Below are 22,713 nucleotides of genomic sequence, written 5' to 3' on the forward strand. Positions count from 1 at the left end.
TACCAGTAACTCCTTCCAGGCCCAACCCTTCCCCACCTAGCCTACATCCACACCCATTTTATGACATAAATACATATGTCATTAGGGCAGAACATCCCCTTTGGTGCATTTTTAAGCACCTAATCTATGTGCCTTACTCTTTTTTGTCACTGTTGTAGAGTATCTCTGTGTACACTGCATCTCTGTAGTGATACTTTTTGTTAAAAAAAAATTTAGCTTTTTAACAAACTCTGGCATTTGTCCATTCTTCTAAAAAGAATACTGGAGTTTGTATAGTGTTTTCCGGACTACCAGAGAATCATTCTGATTTCTGGATAGTCAGGAAAAATACCGGATAGGTGGCAAGCCTAATCAAATTAGTGATTTTTTTTTTTTTTTTTAACTATAACTAGTTTAATAGTTCTTGCTGGTGGCAGAAGAAGGTTCTCAGGCTAGCTATTTTGTATTAAAATTTAAATACTAAGTAGCTACTCAGTAGAATGTCCACCTAACTATTCTATTATTCTAAAATCAAACTCCAAGCCATTATGCATACCACTGCCCCCAGAGTCATTCCAGTTAGTATTGTGCGCTAGCACTTCCTCATAACTTCTCCAGCCAGTCTGATTCTGATTGAGATGGGTATCATAAAACATTGGAAGAAATGTTTCAAACAACTCAAACAACATAAAACAGTATGTCAGAGATGTACAGTACTTATATACAATATCCTTGGAGGCAAAAATCTCACACATAGTAGACTCAGACAACAAAATTGTCAGCAATATATCATACATCACACGTCATCAAAGCCATCACAATACATCATATTCCGATGTTCTAAAGATTAAGTTGCCTAAACCTCAAAGACCTCCAAAACACAACACAGGCACAAAGCACATTCAGCACATTAAGCCTACTTCCACACATAGCACAAGGACTCCCAAAATTACAGATGTGAGCCCATAAGTCAGGTATCAACCCAAGCAAACATCCTGGTAATAGCCAACTTCATTGTAAGACATGCAGATGCACCTCATACCAGGATAAGCAAGGAAACAGTGACAGTTAGTTGCTTGTCTGGTGCTAGGATACATCAGATCATGCATGCACTCAAGTCTTTGAACAAGTACCAATATGACTCTGTCATAAATCATGCTGGTGTCAATGACTTGAAGTATATCTCCCTGAATTATATGAAGAGACATGAAGCAGCACATAGTCTATATGTCCAAGACAGGTAAGAGTCTAGCATTGAGCAGCATTCTGCTTTCTCAAAGGATGATGCCACAATAGTAGCAAAAAAAAATGACTTCAATAATTCTCTTAGTTTCTGGTGTCATTCAAAGGTGGTCCTGCATTTTTCCCATCTAGGGTTTTAATTTTTGGCAAAAACATTGCCCACCCTCTAGTACCTTTTTAGGCAACGTCAACCCGATAAACCTACCAATATAATAAAACGAGCAAAAGAAAATATGAAGGTGTTACTAATCAAAGCTAGGATGCTAGCCTAAACAAGAAAATCCACATCCTACAAACCATTCTCACCCCAAAGGATACTGAAGTCTGTGTAGTGAGAGTGGCATAGTTTAAAATAGTAGACAGCACTCCAGCTGTGCAGGGCTATAATGCCTTCCACACATTTAGATCAACTCTCATGCAGCAGGCGAAAAAAGGTGGTGGTCTCTCAAGCTACATCGAGAGGATATTCGTATCAGGGCTAGTAAAGAAGCATGATGCACTAGAGCTTCTTCATGCCCAAAAAACTATCAGAAAGGCCACATACCATGTATTAACTAGCTACAGAACACCCTCTATGACAAAAAACACACAATGCATATCTACAGCAAGTAGAATCACTTAGTATTAAACCCAATGCCATTTTCCTAAGTGATCTAAACTATCCATCTATAAAGTAGAAAACCTACACCAACACCAGCGCACAAGCACATATATTCCTGGACTTTGTCAATGCAAATGCCCTGGAACAATTAGTCAGAGTACCCAATAGAGGGATTACCATCTTATATCTTGTCCTTACTAATATGGGAGCATCTTGCGCCATCCCTTGCGTATCTTCATCACTTGTTAGATCTGACCAAAAAGCAGAGTCCTTCAAAACAAAACTAAACTAAAACCAGAGATTTCTTCCACCTACGGTACCATCAGAAATTTTGTTAAGACAAGCTACCAGCTTCTAAGTACCACTGGCCAGTTTCAAATCCTCACCAAGCACTGTTAACTCCATTGAATATCCAGAAATGTACACCATGTAAACAGCTTCATAGATGCAGCTGTACACCAAAGAAACACGCAGAGCAAACTCCAGAAATACACCCGCATGGCGGAACCATAATATCAACAAGTTTTATAATAAAAGGACAAGAATTTTGACCAAATATAGGAAGTGTATGTCCCAAAATGTTAAGAGCCCTTGTCACTGAATTAAACAAACAACTCAGGAGATTAATAGAATCCACAAAAGCCAAGTGTGAGGTTAAAGTAGCTACCCAAGCCAAAGACAATCACAAAGCATTTTTAGTTATGCTCATAATATCAAAATTACAATGCACAAATGCACTCAGCTCAGCACAGCAATGATTGTGAATGATGTTACCTACACTGATTCTGAAGATACAGCAAACCTACTGGCCAATAAATGTGGGTCTAACATTACCCTGCTCTCCCCTCCAACTGTCCATCAGGGTATACCTAAAACTGGTTCACCTCAAACTATCACACAAGACCAAGTCCTAAAAGTGCTATCAAAAGCTAAAAATATTGCATCTTTGGGTCCTGACAATATCACTGGATGTATCGTATATAGCTTGAAGTACAATTTAATCACACCCTCTAACAATACTGTTCAGTTTCTGCCTCCATACAGGTTTTGAATCAACCAAATAGGGAACAGCTACAGCCATACTCCTACATAAGTGAGGACCTTCCACAGACCCATAAGTGTAACCAGCCTCTTATGCAAAGCAATGGAAAGACATATCATGGAATTAATTAATCAGTTAGGACACAGAGGGCCTCCAGACTCTGGACCCATTTCCATTTGGATTTATCAAGGGCAGGTCATGCTTACTCAACCTGGTGGATTTTTTTGAAAAGGTTATCAAAGCAATGGATGAAGGCAAAATGGAACACACCACATATCTCAATTTGGCCAAAGCTTTCACATATCAATTTGGCCAAAGCTTTTTTGACATAATTACCCCACAGGCAAGCTAATAAAACTGGGAATACATATCTTATCAAAACAATGGATGAAGGCAAAATAGATCACACCACATATCTCAATTTGGCCAAAGCTTTTGACATAATTACCCACTCAGGCAAAAGCTAAATAAACTGGAAATAAACACCCATGTCACTTGCTGAATTTTGACCTATCTCGCAGATAATCAAAATAGGGGACAGTACATCCACAAATGGACCAGTCACCAGTAGAGTCCCCCAGGGTTCTGTGCTGGAACTCTCCTGCTTGGCATCTACTTTTCTGAAGTAAATAACAATACCAAAGGGCTCTGGCTAATTTTGCAAAGACTGCTAGCTGGGAGCAATCATTGCATCCCAAATTACTTAGCCATCCTGCAAGAAGGTTTATCTGAAATAAATAACTGGTGCCAAAATCATGGACTGAAGCTAAATTGTATGCTTTGGGATGTCATGCATTCTGGAGTAGAGTATCACTGCTATGGAACAGACTCCCCATCCAGATAAAACAACGTTCATTCCTGTCCCTATTAAAGTGCAACTTAGATCTAGGGATGAGAAATAGAAGATTTACGCCAGGACTACTAATTGACAGAGACAGCTCCTAAATGCTTTATCACATGCATGGGTACCCTAAAATTATCTATGGTGTGATCCCTGTTATTGTCATTAGGGGGGTTATATAGAATTAATGACTATGAGATGGGTAAAGCCAGTATATAACTAAATGGGATACATTTTTTGAGCATGAAAAGGGAAACTGGCTAGGCTGAAAATGGCCCACATGGGCAGCTAGTCTAGTTCTTACCTATAAATCTATGGACCTGTAATGTCATTCACAACTGCTATATTGTATACAGAGTGGGAGAAATCACCCCATTCTTTTTGTGTCATAGAAATTATATGCAATACAATCATATGGTGTAATTACTTTATATAGGTAGAGTTTCACAGCTTTGTTAAGACTTCCACTGTGTCATATCTGGTTTATACACATGTCAGTGGATTTACATAGCTTGCTGCTCAATTCCAGCAAAGTGCAAATTATATGATTGTACTGACTTACACCAACAGTGCTGCATTAAGTTGTTATTCTTAATTTTTACTATGGAGAAAGAAATGTAAAGTCATTTTGTAATTTCCTGCCAGTAAAACAGTTGTACTGTGAGTGCTCCTGTGGTACATATATTCACTAATGACTTGCAAAGCATATCTACACTGATGGCAAGGGCACCCGCAGGCAGGTGCAAGGGGGTGCACTTACACCCCCCTGAAATTGGCTAGCTAGGAGATTAATTTTCTTTAAATTAAAAAAAAAATTTATTTAACGGTGTTCTTCTTTAAAAGCATTCTTTGCAACCAGTGGTTTACATCTTTACAGTGGCATTGCTGGGGGGGGGGGGTCCACCTCAGGTGGCACTTTTTCTGAGGGACTTTAATTAAAAAAATAAATAAATAATGGGCATTCTATCACATCTGTGCATGCATTGTCACACTGACATCCTTCCACATCCTTCCTTTCCATCCAGGCATGCAAAATATAATGTTCACGGAAATGAACCTGCTCATTGCTACCTATTTAAGCAAGTGTTCAATGAAATTCACAAAGACTCCAGGTTGTTGCTGCCTGTGTAGGTAAGCATTTACAGGTTGCTGCAAGGAGGCTTTACTGTGTGTAATGCCCCAGTTAAGGATTTCTGGTGTTTACTGTTATTCAGGCAAAAGAAACAAGAGCCTGAATTCTCTACCCCTACCACCACTTGTGATTTAAGGAGTTGAGCCAATAGCTGATTTTTGGCTCATACATTTGGTCTGTTCCTCTTAAATTTTCTGGCAAATCAGTGAGGACTGAATTCACTAAATGACAGTCATTTAAGTTTCAGTCTTTCTATCTTTCAGGGAACTCATGGTAACACAAAACATTTTATTCTAGCAACTTTCTAAGATTATACAAGCAATGTTTAAAATGTGTCCCTGCTTTTGGGCCTTTGTCTCCCCCCTCCCCAATAAATTTTAGCTTTTCCAGATTTCTTGTGCTGCAAAGTTGAGAGATATAGTTGAGTGTCAAGTGCTTTCTACAAGGAGCTGAGAGCTTCAGTGGAAGAGAAGTTTAGTGCTGCTTATGCCAGGTCTCTTTGCAATGTGCAACTGTTATTTAGCAAATGATATCACTACTGTGCTAAAACATTTAAAGACCTTATTAGTAGCACAACAGGTAATGTACTTGATCTTGATGCAGAAGGCCATCTGTTCTACTCCCATAGTATGTAGATGGATTGCTGATACTGAACTGTGTTGTACTTTAAAGGGATTGGATGCTCCAGTCCTGAGCATGTCCTCCTTTGGAGGAGGTAACTATGAACCTGTTATCAGTTTGCCATCCATTCCCTATTACAATATTATCGGCTTATCATTTTTTAATGTAATATAGGCAATTTATTCTTCAAGGGCAACAGGCAATTTATTTGTAGATGAAACAAAATACAAAGTTGTCCGCTAGCAGCAACCTCTTCATTAGTTACAGATCTCTTTAATGTGGAATTATTTAGATGACTTTTACTTCTACAGAGATTGTGCATATTGACTGATATTGGTGGATTGTAATGACAGAATTTTGCATGGCCTTTTATGTTTGAAATGTTCTGAATTAGACAGTTTGTTATTATTGGTTCATATGTTTTTTGTTTCATTGCTTACTGGAAAAATGTTCAAAACTATAAATTTAAAACACAATCTAACAAGTGGTGCTGTATTATACAAGGGATATAATTCAATTATTATATATTATAAATAATACATTCAGGAATGTGAATCAAAGAACTTTTACATGGTCCTAAAAATGCGTGCAAGGGGTCTGTGATTTGAAAACAGCCCAAAGGTAAACTTAACCTGCCACTGGCCAGATGTAGTTTCTCTGAATGTGGGTTTTGATGCTGTTTCAGTGAATGTGAGTTTCAAAGGTAGAGAAGTTTTAATGCTAAGTCTGTTTTCATTGTAAGACACTTGCTTTGTTCAGCAAATGTCTATCAGTGTTTGTGCTATAAAATTTGAAATAAAAGTTGCAAATTAAATCCAAATATCTGCAATCATTGTAGAAGTAAAACATAAAACAGCACACTGAGAGATTTGAACAGTGTCTATGGCAACTGAGGAGAAAAAGCCAAGTAATGGGACACTGGAATGGCTGAGTGGGGGGGGCTGTGTGGGGGGCTGAGTGGGGGGGTTGGGTTGTATCCCACTGAAAAAAATCCTGCAGGCTCCCCTGACTGAAGGCCAGATTCAGTAAAGCCTATATGGTCCGTTTATACCATGTGCACATCGCACCTCGGCATGCACATGGTAATGCACTGTTTTAGATTCAGTAAGTGGCTCTACATGGTGTGTAGAGATGTGCAAACAAAGTAAACACAGTGGCATGCTAATTACAACATAAGCAGCTGAACTGCATGCTAATCAACCAATCCATGATGGAGGAGCTATTCAACAAGGTATAACACAACCATGTAGACCCAATCCCTTCAAACTATTCTGTTGATATTGCAGATGAGATTTAGATCACTAGACAAAGTATTTCTAATGCCATTTGATTTGTTAATGTGCAGTAGTTCCATCAGTACTGGGTCAGAGGATGTTTTGTATGCCACGCACGTCACCTCTTAACAGTATAATTTTAACACTGTGCTCATCAATCTATGTAAGCTTCAAAAAACTAAACATGTTTTTTTGTCAGCTGTGCTACTGCTCAGATTATCAGGGATTTGAATCTGGTTTGATTAAATATATAATTATTAATGAAGAAACAGGAAAACAAACTACTTCCATATGTAGCATTCAAAGAAATCCAGAAATAAGTACAAAAAAATGCGTAGGGAAAACTGTTCATCTGAGTTACCAAATCAGTGCATGCCTATAGGCTTTGATGTTAATGCATTTGTAGAAAAAAATGGGATAAATCTAATTATATGTTGTGAAAGACGCATATAATTCTAAACTGAAGCTTTAGAAACAGTGACACTGTTTCAGATTTAAGAATTTCACTTCAGGTACCAGTAAAAAGAAATGCAGAAATTTCATTCCTTTTGTGAAATAAGTGCATGAACTCCATTCCCGTGTATTGTGTTCACCTTTGTTACTGGTTCTTTAAAGTGGCTAAAGGGCAAGTGCTTGATGGATGTAGAATTCAACACAAGAAGTGGAGTATATAAGTGCCGGGTGCTTTTAATCACAAAACAAGAAATAATTTCTGCTAACAAGGTCCTCATTTTTATCTCATTTGTGCAAAAATCATTACCCATTTGAAATGTGTTCCACTGAAAATCAAAAGAAATGATAGTCTATTAATTCAACAAGCTAAACCAACATAGCTGCATTTCATCCACAGACCATAATTTTTAGCTCCCAGTTTAACCTATGTATTCTGCAGCCTTGGTTGCTCTCACTCTCACACCTTCTGCCTGCTCTGTTTACAAATCAAGTTTGTCTATCTGGAAGGTCTTGTGCCCTTCATTTAATGCAAAGCTACACTTGATCAAGTGAAACATAACATAAGATGTTTATATATTTCAGCCATTGCTACACTGATTTATTGCATCGGTGGCCTTTATTAACATGATTACCACTTGCAGAACTGAATCAATACAAATGAAATTGGATTAAAAACCTTATTTGTACAACTGGCTGTCAGCTTTTCACTGAACATCATGATACTGCAATTATTTCCAGCTAAATAAGAATAAGATACACAAAAAGCATAGCACCCCATCAGGATAAAACAGCATACACATTATTGTCTTGTATTTATTCTTTAAGGTGTACTAATTGTAATATCTAACAGTTATACTCCATAGGCAGGCAGACAAAATAGATTTGTTCTCAGTAGTGAAGACACAGAGCCCAGGTAAGAAATTTAAGGTAAGAATATCTACAGCAGTTAGATAAAAATCCGCAAGATTCAAAACAGTTTTCTTTTCATTAGAAGAAATCCATATTCAAGCATTATATGATTAACTTCTCAAAACACTAGTACTTTACTCACTTCTAAACAACTTGTTAGGATAGTACATTTAGTTGTTGGCTTAATGCAGTTTCTCTTGGTTATTTCACAGCCATGCAGCAAATAGATTATGGCCTTTGTCCCATGTGTACAGCTAGGTCATTAAATAGGAAGTAAACTTGCACTCTGCTGACCCATACTGTGCTGAAAACCTGCAGTGGGGGAGCTCTCTGGGACTCTAGTTCACTTCCATACACCATGAAAAAGCTGACAGTGCATTTATTAGTCCCACTGGAATGCAATACTGTATATTTAAAAATAGATCATCACCTGGGATCACTGAGCGCTGTTTCAGTACATCAGCAAAATGTACTCAATTCTAACTACCAGACCACTCCCTGTGTAACTACAATAGTGCTGGTGGAAGACGTCAGAAGTCATGCTTACTATAAGTAAGATTCTAATGTGAAAGAAATAAAATAACTTGAAAAAATCTATTTTTGTGTGTTACTCCCCCAGAAGTGAAAATTGGTGACATATTTGTTTTAATGCAGTAGGCTTTATCCAGTACTTCCATGACTGATATTTTGTCTATTCATTTAAAAAGCAGGGATCCATTAGGTGGGATAGCCTAAAATAAACGTGGCCCATAATGCAAAGTATATATTTTTAGAGTAAGTGACTTTCAGATTGAAAGCTCTGCAAAACGGTGTCAGGTACTGATTTAGCTAAGAAGATTAATGGTCTGCAGAGGACTGTAACAATATTTGTTGAAACAAATTTATTAAATTGAAACAAATTTATTAGAATAATTTATTAGAAAATAAAATATAATCAAAGAGGTATAGTTAGGAACAAGTAAGTTAACCAATTACATATGGAAGTAAGCTGATATCCACAGTAAATGCATTCAAATCTAAATTTTACAAGGCAGCATAACATTTTACATTATAGGCCTTCCATTGAAACAGAGCTGAAAAAAAGAAAAGACAGAAAACACACAGACCTAAAATATAGCATCACAGTACCAGAACTATATCTAGCTCATCTGGCATCATGTTCTCAAATCCCCAAATTCAAAGTTGAGGAGCAAAAAAAAAAATGAAAAAAAAAATCCTCTTTCTTGCTTCTGCAATTGTATAAAGCCACTTGCTAAAACTATAACAAACTGTAACAAGCAGCTTGCTACAGTTGCTACTGCACACACATTCATCTCATATTAAGTACTTCAGACAAGCCATAAATGCAGTATTGGTATTTTTTATCAATGACAATACTGCACTATAGCATCATTGGCACCTGCCAATCAGGCCCTCGAAAACCTTGTCCATTTCATCCATTATGGCTGTGAATAGTACTAGTACTAGAAATTCCCTGAAGAAGTACTACATTGTGCCAAACATTGCACTGCATGAAACAATAACACCTTGAGGAATGCAGTGAACAGACTTTATCGCATAGGTGGCCCAATAGGAGAATGTCTTGTAAGCCTAGGTTCGTGGTAAAGTATATTTGGAAAATTTACACGCACCCATAACAGTAGATATTAGAATTCCTCACTGCTGCAGCAGCCTTTAGGCTATATGGGTTGTTTCCTGCCTAAGAAACATCAATCAGCAAGCTACAAAAATTCTGGCTCTCCCCTATATCTTTACTCTGACTGCTGATTGGCTAATCCCACTGAGGACAATCAGCAGTCAGAGGGAAGATTCATTCAGTACTTTCTTGCCCATATAAGAAGAGAAGAACCCAGCAATCCTGAAACAAACAACCAATAATAACAAGAAAACTTATAAAGTAGAAACACACAAAACCCTACCGCATATCCCAACTACAGTTATATACTAAAGTGGGGAGTGGAGGGTGGGTTCAGCTACTGCAGCAGTGAGGAATTCGAACATCTGCTGCTATGGTTAAGTGCAACTTATACAACTGTACTATGTTCATCATTCTCACTACTGCAGTAGCCTTTAGGCTATATGGGTTGATTACCAAAGTCCATCGAATGTGAGAGGAAGAAGGATACAGATCCAGGAGCTCCGGAAGAATGGAATGGTCCTAGCAAAGCTAGGCCTGAACCTAGAAAAATAATCCAGTTTGTAATGCTATATAAAGTTATGCACAGGGACCATGTGGCTGCCTCTAGAATGCTTCTAGAGTCTATCCCTTTCCTGTCTGCCATCAAAGAAAACAAGGATCTAGTATAATATGCATTGATACTGCCTGTAATGGATTTGCTATGATGGAAATAACAAAACGCGATAGCAGAGGACAACCGCCTGTAAGTTGTCTGTTTAGACAAGGAGTGTTACTTGATAAGAAATAATAGCTCATCAGCTTTTCTGAAGGGTTTTGTCCTGTCAATATAGTCCCTGAGCTACCTATGCAAGTACAGAGTATGCAGAATTCTTTCTCCCTGATTTTTAGGTATTGAGTAGAAAACACAGATTGATGGCTTGATTTAAAGTATACTCTGAAACCACTTTGGATATGAATGTGGGGGTTATTTTTAAAGAGACCCTATTGCTATGGAAAATCAGATAGGGCTCACCAAGCATGAGAGCTTGAAACTCGGATACTCTTTTTGCAGCTAGCAAAGCAATGATGAGCACATTATTTCAAGTCAAAAACCTTAAATTAGCTTGATGAGCAAGTTCAAAAGGTGACATAGTCAATTTGGCCAGCACAAGGCTGAGCACCCAAATAGGGGCAACCTGTTTACAAGGAGGTCTGAGGTGTAAAACTCCTTTCAGAAACTGTTTTACAACAAACAGTGAAGAAAGGGGAGGCTCCATCTGCAGACATTGTGAAATAGCCATAAGATGAACCTTTCTAGAGGAGTAAGAGAGGCCAGAGGAAAGGAACTCACACAACTATTTGAGCACAAGTGGTACAAAATCCCTGATCAGCTCCTCATTATTCATTTGGCAACAACCAGAGAATCACTTCCACTTACCAATATAGGATTTTCTAATAACAGGCATCCTTGCCACCATTAGTACCTGCTGCAAGTCCTAATAAAATAAGTGCCTAAAATGTATTGGAAGTGAATCATCCAAGCAGAAACTTGAAGAGTCGATTGAGATTAAGGTGTATCAAACTACCCCTGTCTTGTGTGAGTAGATTCAGTCTGTGAGGAAGCTTGTGGTAATTGCCTTTGGCCAACTCCGTAAGATGGGAGAAGCAATGTTGCCTGGGGGAAAATGTGTCATTGCAATAATTTTTGGGGTATCCTTTTGAAGCTTCAGAATTACCTATATATCAGTGGAAAGGGTGGAAAATCATAAATGAACATTCATTTCTAAAGGAATAAAAATGCAGCTGTTTTCCAGCCTTGCTTGAAAGGAAAACTGAAGCAAGATTTTATGTAATTGTCTGTTTTAAAAGGAGACAGTAGATCTACTTGAGGTATTCCTCACAACTGAATCAGTTTCTGGAAGAATCCATCATTCAGTTTTCATCCTTGAGGGTCTATGCTCAGCTTGTATGCCTCTATGTTTCATACTGACAGAATGTAAGATGCTTGGAGGGTTAAGAATGCTCAAGAGCTAACTCACAAGCCATAATAGTCAGCATGTATAGGGGTTACAACCTTGCACCACCCTGTTTGTTTATGTACCACATTACTGTGGCATCATCTGTAATCACTTGAAGAGGTCTTGGGAACCATAGGTGATGGCAAGACTTCAAGGTACGGATCACAGCCAACATCACATTTATGCTAATGTTCTTTGGTCCATCTGAAAGACTCCCTAAGTCTTGCACCTTTACCCCCTGGAAACTGTTTCCCAAATAGAATCTGACACATCTGTGGTGAGAGATATCTTTGGGGTCTGAGTAGAGAAGGTGAGACCTGGGTTCAGCTGAATGTGTTGTCTCCATCAATGCAGTTCCCTTTTTGTAAAGACCAAACTCAGATATGATGCTTCAGAGGGTGAAATGCTGGATTCACCTGTTTCTTTTAGAAACTGTTCCTTGTTTCTTATATGCAACCTAGCTAGAGAAATCATTAAAATCATAGAAGCCATAATCTCTAGGATCCTGAGAAATTCTCTTGCAGAAATCTGAAACTGATTGGAGAAGCTTGGGAAAGATTCCAGACAAAAATCCACCTTCTCTTCTGTCAAAAAAGGCCTTTTGAAGAGAAGCATCTAGAAGACAGTTCAGAAACACAATGCTGTGAGACAGAGTCAAGGAGGATTTGGTAATGTTTATCGGGAAGCCAAGATTGGTCAAAAGAGACATAATGCAAGTTAATGACTCTTGCCATCTGGATAAAAATACTGCAAAGCTAAGCAAGTCATCTAAATAGGGAAAACTGTGAAGCCATTTAGCATGCAATAAGCTATGTCTGGAACAAGGCATTTTGTGAACACCCTTGGATCTATAGGTAAACCCAGGGGTAATGTAGAGAACTTATAATGTGACTTAGAAAGAGAGAATCTTAGACATTTCCTTAAGCCTGTTGCTGTGGGAATGTGGTAATAAGCATCTTTTTAAATCTAGTGTTACCAAAAGAATTATGGAAGGAATGAGGGGTAACAGGTCAATATTTTGAATTTTGGTATGGACCCGCGGTAGTGGTGCTGCGGTAGCATTGTCACCTCACAGCAAGACGTTGTCCCATTCAATTCTCAGCTAGAGCGTCTTCTGTGTGGAGGCATACGTGAATGGGCGTGCCTTCATTGAAGGTTGTGCGTCAGGGCTGGTAACCCAGCACGTAAAAATCCACTACCAAACATTAGCGGACTGGAGTTCTGCTGTGGCGACCCCTAACTGGGATAAGCCAAAAGAAACAACATCATACAGATTTAGAAATGAAAGATCTAGTACTTGTATCCAGGAGTCCTCCTTCTTTGGTACCAGAAACATTCTGGAATAGAAGCTTTTGCCCCTTTGACTTGCAAACACTGGCTGTCTGACTTCTTGGGTGTGTAAAGACTGAAGAACCTGAGGATGAAATTCTGCTTGGTTTGGAGGGTTGGGAAGAATTACCCTGAAAGGAGTTTTTGGTATCCAGTGTCATCTGTAACCCTCCTGCACCACTTTTAGCACCCAGGAATCTGAAACAATTTTATGATAAAGGAGGAGGGTGTTGAGTACCAGTTTATGGGGCAGATTTGTAAAGATATTGGCCACAGGAGAGGAAAGGAGGGAAAGAATGCTGGCATAGACATTCTGTACTATTGGTCAGTCCCTGCTGGAAAAAAAACTCTATTTTTTTCTCATTATTTTATTTCAGATGTCTCTTTTTTGTAACTTGTATGCCAGAAAAAGGCAGGTTTTTTTTTATTTGTTTTTTTTTTGTGAAAGAGGGAGGGTTTTAATATTTCTATTGGGGTACCTGAAAAAATCTTAGAAATTCTCCTTTCATCATATTGTTTATGAACCTGGACAGAAGAAGAGCCAAACACCTGCTTATCCAAAGAAATTCTAAGATTTCAGACCTTACCTTATCTAAAAACCTTAAGATACATACCCAAGCATTTCAACTCAACACAGTAGCAGTAGCATTGGGCCTAGACAAAGTATCCGCACAATCAAACACACTCCTTAAAGCATGGTTGGGTAACATGGATGGGGTAGAAGCAGTTTAGTTTAAAAAAATCCATATGGCAAAGGATAAACTTCCACACAGCCTGGTAATTCAGAATTCTGAAGTCTAATGTGGAAGAAGAAAACATTCTCATACCAAGGCGGTCCAGCATCTTGCCTTCCTTGTAACCATGAAAAGGTTTTGCATTAACTACATTGCTAGCAGGAAGAAACTCTGCGGTGGTGGTGCTGCGGTAGCGTTGTCACCTCACAGTAAGATGCTTTCCGGTTTGATTCACAGCTAGAGTGTCTTCTGCGTGGAGACATGCGTGAATGGGCGTACCTTCGTAGAAGGTTGTGCATCAGGGCTGGTAACTCGGCACATAAAAATCAACTACCAATCATTAGCAGACTGGAGTTCCGCTGTGGCAACCCCTAACCGGGAAAAGCCAAAAGACACAAACAAACATTGCTAGCAGGAAATACAGTTGAAGTTGCTGCTGGATCAGATCTAAGGTGAGAGAAAAGAAATATATCAGCCTGAGGTATCATATATACTGATGCCTGAGTATCAGGATGAATGCAAGCAACATTCAACACATCCTTTGACACTGGCAGTATAGGTTAAGGAATATATATATATATATATATATATATATATATATATATATATATATATATATGTATATGGGCAGGCGAGCCTAATAAAGTTCTTTCCACCATGGCAGTTTAATTTTTATTTCGAGTGCTGGATTGTTTTCGCATGTGTATTGGATGTACATTGGATTCCGAGCACCTGTTGATGTACCGCGCACTTTTCGTTGGAGGTGTGTTGATGTTTGAGTGCTGGTACAGGAACCTGGAAGCTTATCTTGACTGTGAGGGCCTGGGGATTTATCGGCTGTGATTTTATGGTTTTTGATATACATTACTGCTACGGTTGGGCCAGAAGTCGCAAATATAATAAAGAACCTGCATTGATATGGCGACAGGTACAGATTTCCAGACATATTTAGAAAATATAGTGGCAGATAAAGATGATTGTGCTTTTTTTACTGTGGTGCACACAGAACGGGACAATTTACAAAATGTATCTGGGGCAGGACAAACTGATTTATCGGAAATGTTTAGGCAACTAACTGAGTCATCTAAAAAAGTACGTTCATATGTTTGGCACTGTAAGCTTCTCAAAGCATATTTAGCAGCTAAAATAATTCCAAGAGGACTTAGAGTGTATGTGGAGCCAGGACTGGGTAGCGATGATGGGAAATTCATACAAAAATGGAGGGCTGTACAGACAACGGCCTCAAATATGTTTCTGCAGCTGCTTGTGGAACATTATGAGAAGCAGCTACTCAATCTTTTGGTTAAACTTGAACAATGTTATGAGCGTACTAAATGTCATGTCACTGCCTCAAATTACCAGAATTTATATACACAATTTGTCCTGGATACTGAAAAATATGATAAGGAACTTTGTAAGAGGAAAATGAATAAATATAAAAGAGATGTTAATGATTTCAAGACGGCCATGGTCTATACGTGGAAGAAGCGTAAACTTGGGGTAAGGTTTTCCGATCAAAAACAAGTCCCCAGGCCCAAAAGGAAGAGAGTAAAATCAATCTTGAGAAGGCCAGATATATCATCTAGTGCATCTGAACATTCCTCTAGTGTCTCCAATACTGATACCGAACCAGAAGCAAGTGAGGTGCCAGATACTTTTTCACCTGCCTCCAAGAGATATAAGAGCCCTTTAGGAGGGCAGGTCGTAAACATCGTAGAAGAGACCATATCCAAGATGTTTCAAGACAGCCTGCAACAACAATAGACCTTTTTTCAACTAACACAACCCATGAGGCTAATGGCATTAACAACTTGGTCATTAACTTAACTGAATTTGCCTTTTCTCCTAGCGAACTCAGTGTGTTAAATGTTAAATAAAGGCTTGGGCTTTGTTCCATCTTTTTTTGTGTCTCAATATGATGTTATCAATGATGTTAAGAGTTTTTGTAGAAATCTTAACTTGAAATATTTTTTTGCACAAAAAGAACAGGACCCAAGCAGTGTTCAGCCCAGAGGCTTTCAATTTAAAAAATCTCAATTTATGCCTCCATATCATAGTACTATCAAAACATTTGAACAACTAGTATTAAAAGATCTACATCTTAATCAGTCTAATGTTTTTTGTTCAGGGTCTGAAAATTTGACATCTTTAGAAAAAGAACTGAAAGGATTAATTAATAATCAAAATATTGTGATAGTTGGAGCTGATAAGGGAGGAGCAGTTGTGATTTGGGACAGAGCACAATATATACAAGAGGCACATTCGCAGTTTTCTGATACACAGTTTTATTTACATTTGAGTCATGATCCCACATTGGAACATAAAATTGTTATAGATAAGTTTTTAGAACAACCTACTGAACAAGGAATTATTACCCCCAATCTTAAGGGACAACTGCAAGTCGAACATCCAGTTGCACAATATTTTTACATGGTTCCCAAAATACATAAAAGACTTGATAAACCACCAGGGTGTCCCATAGTGGCTGGTCGGGGTTCATTGATTGAACCCCTTTCAGAATATCTTGAATATAAACTAAAAAGACTTTTATAATTAATTACAGCAAGGATTTGAAATACTAAACAGTTTTTATCATTGGTGGATGATGTACAAGTCTCAGCTAATGATTATTTGGGGACCCTTGATGTTCAATCGCTGTATACCAGCATTCCACATACTGGTGGTATAACAGCGGTTGAATTTTGGATGATGCAGTCGGGCTTATATAGTGAGCAGGAAGGAGAATTTTTAATTCGTCTACTTAGATTGGTATTGGAACATAATGCTTTTATGTTTCATAAACAGTGGTATTTACAGGTAAAGGGAACAGTAATGAGGGCTACTTTTGCACCCACCTATGCTGATCTGTTCATGGGGTTTTTAGAAGCACAATATATATATATATATATATATATATATATATATATATATATATATATATATATATATATTGCCCCGGTTACCATTAAAAAAGAACTTATTATGTGGCGAAGACACCTGGATGATTGTTGGGTTGTGTGTTGACCAGTTGGAGTGGCAGAAATTTGTGGAATATCTAAATTTAAATTTATATGGTATCAAATTTACGGGTGGTATTGATCCACTGCAGGTTGAATATTTGGATGTTAAGGTTTATAAATAAAGAAGGATTTTTGAATACTGATTTGTATAGAAAACCTTTCTCCAAAAATGCATTTTTGCACGCCAGCAGTTGTCATCCCCCCCACACAATCCACAATATACCAGGATCTCAGTTTCAGAGAGTTAAAAGAATTTGTTCACAGAACAGTATGTATGAGAAACAGGCTCTGGAACTGGAAGACAGGTTCATAAGAAGAGGCTACAGAAAGAGTTGTGTTAACTATGCACATAAGGCGGCTAGCCAAATGGACAGACCCACATTACTTATGGATAAAGAGCAGAATGATATGATACAACCAGTTAGATTTATAACTACTTATGGTACTAATACTTTTCGTATTAAAAATATTTTGGCCAGACATTGGCATGTTTTACATTCTGATACTTATTTTACCAATCTGGTAGATGAAGTATGCCATTTTGGATATAGAAAGGGTAAAAGTTTAGGACAGTATTTCTCTTCCTTCAAAAAGGGTAAGCCTGAAATACTTAAGCCACTTACAAATATAGTGGGTAGTACATATTGTGGAATATGTAAATATTGTAAATTGATGGCTAAAACAAAATCTTTTACATCTGTTAACACAAAGAAGGTGTTTGACATTAAATATCTCATTACATGTAGCAGTTCATGGGTGGTTTATATGGCAGTTTGCCAGTGCGAGGCTTTTTATGTGGGACAGACTTCTTGTGTATTTAAGCAAAGAATAGCCCTTCATATAAGTGACATTAAGTGTCAGAGATCACGGAGTGCTATGTACAAACATAAAATGATTCATACTACAGCGCATTTTGTTTTCATAGGTTTGGACATGGTATTAACACATGAAACAAATGAAATAATCAAACATCGTATACTCACTCAGAAAGAACGTAGGTGGATAGTGAATTTGGGGGCATTATTTAAACCTGGTCTGAATGACCATTGTTAAAATAAGTAGATAATATAGTCACCTTTAGTATTACAAGTGTATATAGGTAGCACTATAATATTGAGATTTATACTTGTTATATCCAACTGAAAATTACGAAATATTATAATGGTGAAACCTATACCAAATATGCTGACAGCATAATTTGGTTGGTTAGATAAATGTGAATATATTTCAGATGGGTAGTTATAATAGATTTGGTACTATAGTACATTAATAGTTATTGTCTTAGCCTTACTTGATAAGTTATTAGTTTAGTTGTACCGTTGGTGGTGGGATTTTGTATTATTTTTAATTTTTTTTATTATTATTGGTATTTTGGTTATGGTATCAAAACATATGCTGTTTATATTGGCGACAATACAAGTTCTTAATAATGTAAATGTTCATTAATGTTAGTGAACAAATTGCATAATTTTTCGTATTTACGTATCAATGGGTAGGGATTTATTGAAAATGTGTGTACCTCTTTAAATTTTGTAACTAGAATGTCTGTACTAAGTATTTAAATCTGGGCTTCGCCCGATGATGTAGCACACTGATGACGCTTTGAGCGAAACCGGATACCGGTCTGTGTTTGTGTTGGGCAGGCGAGCCTAATAAATTTCTTTCCACCATGGCTGTTTAATTTTTATTTTGAGTGCTGGATTGTTTTGGCATGTGTATTGGATATATATATATATATATATATATATATATATATATATATATATATATATATATATATATATATATATATATATATATATATATATATATATATATGTGTGTGTGTGTGTGTGTGTGTGTGTATATACATTTGTAATATAGTCTAGTATCTCCTCAGTTCAGGGTAACCATCTACTTGTTCTTATAAAAATACTTCATCCTTTCTGACTATAGTTTGGTTAAAAGAAAATTCCTCCACTTGAGGATAAGAATTAATATTTTCCTCATAATCAAAGAGTTGAGCTTGGGATTCTGTAGGAGAAATAGCCCTATCTCTATCAAAGTCAAAATCATTAGATCCTGTTTCCCAATGAATTACTTTACAGGGGATGACCACCTGTAATGGCTTCTGTGTACCAAGATTCATTGTCTGTAACACCTGCCTTGCTAAGATAATGAACTTGTCTTTCTTAACTGTAATTACATCTTTAAATTAGCAATGTTTCAGCTTTTGTTTTTTCTTGATAGGTGTTCCATTGGAAAATTATTAACTCAAATGAGGGATGTTGACCCTGTCTTATGTCCATTTGCCCCATTTACCCAAGAAGGACCTCCCAGAGTGTCTCCCAGACCAAGAAAAGATGATTCTTCTATGCCTGTATCAGACATTGGAACAGCCCTAATAGATGTAGTTGACCTCTAGCTCTTGATGCCCAAAAGGACTACAGCTGAGGAATCTGGTTAGGTAAGTGAATTAGTGTTTTGAGAAACAACCAATGGCCACTGCAGGTATACTCACTGTTGGATGAGGCATATAGTCCACAATAATGGCAAGTGCTCCTTGGTAAGTATTTTTTTTCTAGGTATAGAGTGAGAAGAACCAGCAGGACTGGAGTAAGTTTCCATGCTTTAGCAATGGAAGAGATGCCAAAAACTGTAAGCGTTGCTGGATTGAGTCATTCAGAAGATAAGTTGTCACTGAGAGTTCACAAGCATCTCACTTAAACTCACAACATTTTCCCACTCCCTTCAGAACAAAGAAAGCACAAATAGAACACACATTCTCTGTCAGTGCCTTTAAACACTCAAAACAATTTGACAGAAAAGCAATATGGCAGGTAGGTTGTTAAGAAGTGAACATAATCATTACACTGACACATACATTTCTGCCCATCCCTAAGTAAACTTTCTTTCACAAAAAACATCAAAGTCTACACAAGCAGTACACAATATCCCACAAAAAATAGCTCCAAATTGACAGACACCAAGCAATTACTAGAAAATGGAACTCAAAATCTAAGCCATCTATATTAGAAGTAGTGAGCATAGTAACAGAGATAAAACAACTGCAATTGAAATCCTTAGAAAAGGGTAGGATCAAACTACATAGGAAAAAATGGAAATTGTGGGAATAATACATCCAGGAAAGTAATTAGGTTTAAAAGAAGACAAGACTTAAATAAGCTATGTAAAGTTTGACTGAAAATGTTTGGGTAAATTATAAGTGCTGCATGTTTGCAGCTGGGAGTGTGTCAGTATGGTTTATGATGTAAAATGCTTGCAACTTGGATTGTGTCAATGTGGTTCATTTTTATTTATATAAATGTGTGATGTCCCCACTCTGGGCCAGTAATCAAGGAGCCTGAATCCTCATCACTGGCACTGGAAAGGGATGTTCACTTGGAATAAAAATGGATATACTCAGTATTACCAGATGCAGACCTCTTTGCATAAAGCACATTTTCCCTTAAGAGCACACAGGGAGCACAGTCAGCCCAGAGTCTGGGTGTCTCTATCTGTCTGCCTCCAGGTTCCCAGTAAGGCTCCCTACTGACACAGCTGTAGGGATAGGTCCTCAGCTGAATGTCCAAGCCAAGTCCTCCAGCACTGTCTCTGTGAAACCAGTGCTTCATGTCTTTTTTCCAAGCAGCTGACATGCACACTCTTTATTTAATTTTCACACATACACACACACACACACACACACACACACACACACACACACACACACACACACACACACACTTACACACCTGGGAAAATCTAGCACAGATTTACTAGCTATGTCACCTTCTGTCCAGACTATAGGGTAGTTTGATTGCCACCAGCCACTTACTATAAGGCTCTTAAAAGGACATCCAGTTATACTGAATTAAGTTAATATTAATACAAATGGTAATGTTGACCATACAGCAAGGATTTCAGGAGTGGTCAGTGTTATCACCAAATAAATATATGCAAATACTCTCAGAACTTAAATATTTTCTAAAAGGACCAGCAACAATGAGAAGTTTAAATATATTTAATGTTGTTGTTTTTCTTTCAGCTTTTCCCACTTAGGGGTCACCACAGTGGAACTCTGGTCCACTAGTGATTGGCAGTTGATTTTTATGGTGCCCAGGTGCCAGCCCGACGCCCAACCTTCAATGAAGGCACACCCATTCACAAATGTCTTTTGAACGCCACTCAGCCATGGGGAGGATATGCAGACTCCACACAGAAGGCGCTCCAGCCAAGAATCGAATGGGAGAACCTGTTGCTGTGAGGCGACAATGCTACTGCTGCACCACCACAGCTTCTCAGCAATACGGCTTATGAATGTCCATGACTTTTTAGCATTTAATAATAAATAATAAAAGAACATGAAAATACTTATTTATAGTAAACACTAGAGTTTCAGACATAGGAAATACTGAAAAATAACACAGCTGGAAAGATTCACACGGTTACAGAAAAATAATACTTAACTATTCTCACTATATTTTCCTAACTGATTTAGAGAATTACTGTCCCTGTTCACTTACTAGCGCAAAGCAAGATGAAGTGGGTGAGTGGTCCTTGTTGTCAGATCCAAGACAGAATACAGAATACTGAGAGCAAGCTCCTACTAATAGCTAAATATTATTTCTGGCTTATAGAATAACATCACACACATCTGGTCATCTTACCATTTTCTGCACTATCCCCCATCACTAGAAGCGGCCAGGGTTTAGCACCTATGTGCTACAATACACACTAGACCTTTATCTAAGCTTAATTAAAGCATCTGAAAGCCATAAAACTATTCTAGTCTTCCTACAGGAGCTACAAACTATTATCTAGCACAGATATTGAGTATCTGGCTCTATTCAAAATGGTGGGATAACATCTTTATGGTGTAACCCACAAAGTAATTTAATTTCAACTATTTTTAAAAGTTTGCTGCAGCTGGATTGTGATTAACGTCTTCCCTACCACTACCATCTGTCAAAACATATACATTTAAACAGTTACAATAATGCATGTACATTTATTTTATTTCCTTTCCAGCAGGGCACACTGTTGATACATTCTTAACACAAGCAACTTTACAAATGCATTTTCAACACAAGCATATGTACAAATCAGTTTGATATTCAAATAACATATAATTCTTTACTAAATTCCAGCTAGCTGTGCTGGCATATGTTACACATCCATTGCAATACTTCTCATGGCATGGCTGGCAGTATCTCCGATCTTCACAAAATGCATGATTCCTTATGTCGTAAGTGATGGTTTAATAAAGATGTTTCTTGTTTTAAAAAAAGTGGGTAGGAGCTGATTAATTTATGTAATGTTGCTTAGGTTATATGATATATAGCAATATATGTGATGCATAATGTTTGTTAATGTTAATTTGTTAATACACTGTGATTACTTTTCTATAAATGTAAATTTACCTATTTCACAAGTGATAATACAATAAAGGTGTTTAAAAAAAGAAAAAAAAAAAGAATAAGAGTCTCTGACAGGAAATGTTCAATATTGTGAAAAATATTGGATTCTTGAAGAGGAAATACCACTTTTAGTCAAAAAATAAAATATATAGTATTTTTCTTAAAGCAGCAATCATTTCAGTGTGGAAGGGTTCCCCATTGTGAATATATCTTCATAAAATGAAGTTCTTCGTCAATTGTTGCTCCTATGAAGCCTGACAGATAGTCACAGTGAAGGTGTGTGTGTGTGTGGGTGGGGGAGGTTGGTGGGGACAGCCAGAACTTTGAAGTTGTCTGGTTGTTGTTTTATAGGCAGGAAGCAATCCATATAGTCTAAAGGCTTCTGCAGCAGTGGGACTGATGAATATTATCTATTCAGAGCTCAATGCAGTAAGAATTAATGAAATTATGAAATGTACAGATTTGTTTATGCAATTATGTTTGCCTTAGTGTGAGTTGAAC

This window comes from Protopterus annectens, chromosome 1.part0 (genome assembly GCF_019279795.1).
Source record: "Protopterus annectens isolate FY-2018-M chromosome 1.part0, PAN1.0, whole genome shotgun sequence".
Lineage (NCBI taxonomy): Eukaryota > Metazoa > Chordata > Ceratodontiformes > Protopteridae > Protopterus > Protopterus annectens.